Source organism: Artibeus jamaicensis, unplaced genomic scaffold, assembly GCF_021234435.1.
Source record: "Artibeus jamaicensis isolate MK-2021 breed Jamaican fruit bat unplaced genomic scaffold, CSHL_Jam_final contig_467, whole genome shotgun sequence".
Taxonomy (NCBI): Eukaryota; Metazoa; Chordata; class Mammalia; order Chiroptera; family Phyllostomidae; genus Artibeus; species Artibeus jamaicensis.
In genome coordinates, this window is record NW_026521845.1 from 4,975,017 (window position 1) to 4,980,028 (window position 5,012).

The window sequence follows — 5,012 nt, forward strand, 5'->3', positions numbered from 1 at the left end:
GCTACTTTTTAAAAAAATGTTGACGTCTCACTTGACTGATTTGTAAAGTGAAATCCTAGCCGAGTATCGGATTTTCCCAGGAGGCACAGCAGAAGAGCTAGGGAGCCGCCCTGCTGTGAGAGCAGGGCCCCAACCGAAAGGAAGCTTTATTCTGGTCCTCACGCTCTCCCCAGGTGCTGCCACCGTTCCACTTGCTACACCACGCTGGTGCCCTGGGAGACTTTTCTATTTACAGGAGAATCTGTTAAAGTGTATCTGGATGGAAAACAGAAGAGGAAGCGGGGCAACTGAAAATCCGTTTCTCATGATTGTGGAATTCAGAAGGGTGGTTTTCCGTTCTTCCTGTTCTGCCTGCTCCCCCCCCCCCTTCCAGTTCCCTTCGACCGCCCACCAGTTGATCCCATTCATCACAACGCTCTGGGTTTGGCTCTGGCTGCAGTCACACCGACTTCCTACAAGAAGATTGCTTTGTAGCTCAGAAAAATTGGTGGTCCATTTCGTCAGCCACGTGTATGTCCCTCTCCATGAAAAAAAGGGAATCACATGGTGAGATCTGAGTTTGTAAGGTAACTGATTGATAGGTTATTTCCTCTCTTACTGGTCACTCTTTTATTGGCTCACGGTGACCTTGCTGTAAACGTTTCCCATGTAGTGTCAGTTTCCATCTTTAAAAATTCAATGTGTTGGAAGAATTCTGGTGATTTGTACTTAAAGTGAAAACTTTGCCATCTTTTAGAAATGTCATAGAAAGCATGAAATATTCATTACCTTGTTTAATTAAATTTATCATTAACTCTCTTGAGCTCTTCCTAGTTATATTTGTGTGTCCCCTCTGTGCGCACAAACATAAAATGACTGATTAGAATCGGTTACTGTTAATAGAGAGAGTACACCGGCCTGTGTATTTTTTATATCAAATGATTATAGTAAATAAGGTACTAAGTTTCGCAGACATGTCTGTGTGCACACGCATACACGCACATGCCCCTTTGGTTTTGCTGATGTTTTCTCGGTCCCTTATGCTTCTTGATCCACACGTGAAGGACTTTTGCTATTCATATGGCATCCCGGTGCCTCGCAGTGCATCTGGGTCAGAGCAGGAGGGGAGTGCGGGAAAAGGAGAGCGTGGTCCGTGTTCCTGTGGAGAACTGCTTCTACGCACTGAGAGGGAGTGAACTGAATGGAGTGACCAGGTCACAAGGGGGCATCTCCTCTACTGGAAGCATGGTGGCCATAGCACCCCCTTGTTCTGAGGCAGCTGTGGTGAATTCCTGGTCCTCGGTCGCAGGTAGCTCAGATCCTGGGCAGCAGGTGTGGAGGGTGCCGATTTGCAGAGTGGACCTGTCCTGGGTTTGCACATTGGCCTGGGCAGCGGCCTCGGCTGTGTGTATTCGAGTCAAGTTCTCCGGCCCACGCGGATGTTCCTTGCGCTGGTGTGTTTTCACACTACATGTTGAATATTTCATATTCTGCTTAATTAGCTCTGTCAGAGTCTGATGATTGAAAAGAGGGACACCAATCAGCAGGGAAGGCCATGATGTAATGATAGTGTCACCCTGAATCAGGAGTGATTTTACTTTAGCCGGAAGATGTGGAAGATGGTAGAAGTGTGTGTGTGTGCATGAGTGTGTGCGATTTATTTTTCATACCCTCCATGTCAAACAGGTTTTCGTTCTAAAGCATGAAACAATGGAGCTATTTTGATGTTCAGTTCAAGTGTTTTCATTACAGAGTATACAGGTTGGGGCAAAAGTAGGTTGACAGTTGTGAGTGCACGAAACACAGGGCTCACTCTGGTGTTGTCACTGATTAATTACTGTGTCATTTTCCTTACACACACGCATAAACCTACTTTTGCCCCACCCTGTAAACAGCAGTGCCTTATACTGTGCTGCCTTTTCAACGTTTCTTACATATTCTCACGCGTTATCTCATTTAATAACTACAAAAACCCTAACAAGAGTAGGTATTGCCCATGACCTCCTCCAGTCCATTAGGGGAGAACCCAGGCCTAGATGGAAGCGTCTCATTCTTCATTTATGCTCTGTCTAGAGGTTATCCTCTGCACACATTCTTAGCTGTAGGCGGCCTGAAATGCGTGGATTTCTGCTTCCGTTCTCACTAAGGCTCAAAAATATTGAGTCTCTGGGTATCTTCAGCTTAGATGGTAGGTAGCCATTTTAATTGATTAAATTATTAGCAAGGTGTGTCAGGTCACCCCTAATACGTGGAAACTGCAGTCATCTGAGATTCAACTCTATTTAGTGTTATAGTTCCCTTAAAGAAGTAAAACTGTATTATTTAACTATTTGCATTGAGACCGCCTGATTTTATTGCATCAGATAGATGATTTTTAAATCTTGTATGTTCATCAAAGTCTCAAAAAAGGACTTGAACTTGCTCGCCACTAACAGTGTCTTTAAGGGAGACGATGACAAGACCTAAAATCTCCGTTGGTAAGATTCACCCATCGTTGCTATGGAGCCATGGCGATGAGGCCCCAGTGTGGGAATGGCACCTTGCGCTCACCTGTGCATTTTGCTATTCCGTGATAATCGGACAGGAGCTTTGCTGAAAGTCTGAGCTCCAATTTTTCTAGAGTGTGTCTGTACCTTAGGAATATTTGCATAAACAAAGGAAAGGATGAAAATAGAACCTGTGGGCAGATGTCAGATTTCTAGGCATACTGGGTGGTCTTGTGCGTAATTCCTACAGTCAAAGATAAGTTTTGTGACTAGTCAAGGTAATATTTGGAAAACATACCAGGAATTACTCTTTACTTCTGAAGATTTCACATTTAAACTTTCAGCTTTGATCTGAGTGATGTTATTTTCAGCAAAGAGAAAGTGTATCTGGTGAGGCCAGAGTTCTACGTAGGAATGTCTAGATCACAGTTCTGAATGACAACTGGTTGGGCAGGTTAGTGAGGGGCACTCAGAGGCCTGTGACTGTCCAGCGTCCCCTCACTGAGACACGCAGGATTGTCACGTCACTGCACATATTGTCACTTCACGCCACACAGGATGCCTCGCGGGCTCAAAGAGCCAGCACCACCCACAGACTTACCAACTACATCCAAAAGAACGAAAAACACTGCACTTGACTACAACGTATTCTTTTTTAAATAATTACTTCTGGGAAGCTAGATGGAAAAATATGCACTGTATTTAAGAAACGCCCGGAGTCAGACGCTCTGGGTGGGCACCAAGTTGGACAGTTTTGAGAAAGCCTGCAGACGCTGGCACTGCATTTGCTGTGGTTGCCGTGAGTTGAACCTTTTCCAGAGACTTGCTGAGACCTTTAGTGGACGACGTGAGAAATCGTCCGCTTGCCCATGGTGATATATGACCATGTATATAATCGTACACGGGAGGCTTGGCTTAGTCATAGGGATTTTGGTTAGTTTACACTGTCATTTGGATATTTCAGAGTGCGGAAAGGAAAGTTGATGGTCCATTGCAAATTTTAATCTTTGAAATGTTTCCTGTAACCCCATTTTTAAAGAGCTGAGTATAGGGAACTGTGTCACATGACAAGAATTCAAGCTCTGTGGTGAGAGAAGCGATGGACGGACTCCATGACAGGAGCCGTAGGCTGCGTCCACAGGGCGGAGCAGGGCTGTGGGGACAGGACCCTGTGGCGTCACTCAAACACACTCAGTGCCATGTCTCACACATACACACACTCTAAAGACAAACCCTTCCATATAAGCAGTCAAGAGTGTTAATTCCTGTTGCTCCTATAACACCCGTATATCCCTTCAAAAAGGAGGGAGCCAGTGGAAAGGAAAATTATCAACGTAGCTAAGAACTTTTGGCTCCTTAAAGCATGTTAAAAAAAATCCTGACTCACTGGGGTGTTCTAAAAGGGTCTGAACTGCAGCCGCAGCTTCTGTTTTTATACTAACTTTTAATGAATTCATTGGAACTCCATAAGGATACTGAGACCCAATTATATTTGTCAAAGAAAATGCTAGCTAAATAACTCATTGCTATTCACCTACACGGTTTTTTTTTTCTCTTGCAGCTCCTAAATCCTTTCTAACCTTTGAACATATTCTTTCTGATTTCATTAACTTTTGGCTTTCCTGTTATTTTTAGGTGCTGCTGAAATTGCTTCTGTCAGATAGTTCTTGGAGTGTAGAGAACATGTGTTCAAAGATTAATGTTCAGAGTGTAACAAGATTTATCATATATGATGAATTACTTCGGAATTGAGACAATTGAAAATATCACGTTAGCCCTGGACAGCTGGCTCATTTGGTGAGAGGGTCATCCCCGCACACCGAGTGTGCAGGTTCAAACCCTGGTTAGGGCACATACATGAATCAACCAATGAAGGCAGGGATAGGTAGAACAAACAAAATCATGACTCCCTCCCCCACCCCTCCCTTCCTTCCTTCATTCTTTCTGTCTTCCTCCCTCACTCCACTTTCCCCTCTCTCTAAAGTAAACAAAGAGCATGTCAGTGGCACCAAAAAAACCCCCACAGGACTAGTCGAATGGAGAAATTTGTTTAAATAAATATCTCTCAATCATGCAAATGGATTAATAGAGTCGTAAATGAAAACAGCCAAACTTGGGAGACCGGTGACAGATGGGCACTCTGAGCCATCAGAGATGCAAAGCATCCTTAAAGGTGACAAGAGCCACTGTTACTTAGAATTTCTTAACCTTCTGAATGTATGGAAGTCATAGTTACTAAGGACTAATTATCTTCAAGAACGCAGCAAGTAATTCAGGCAAGTAACGATGCCAAATAAGCAATTCTATGCCTTTAGCAAGTGTGATTAGCGTGTGGTAAAAATATACTTACTTAGAAGTATGTCACCTCTCTTTCTCAAGCCTTTTGCTGTGATTATTTTTAATGTCACTTGAAATTCACTTGGCTCGCTATTCTACTAGCTTAGGAGTAAGCTTGAAAGTGTTTAATAAAGTTTCTTGCTGTAGACCTCTGAGGAATATGTGCTAATTAGATTTGTGTGTGGGAAAAAAGTAGTAGAAAATGTTTTA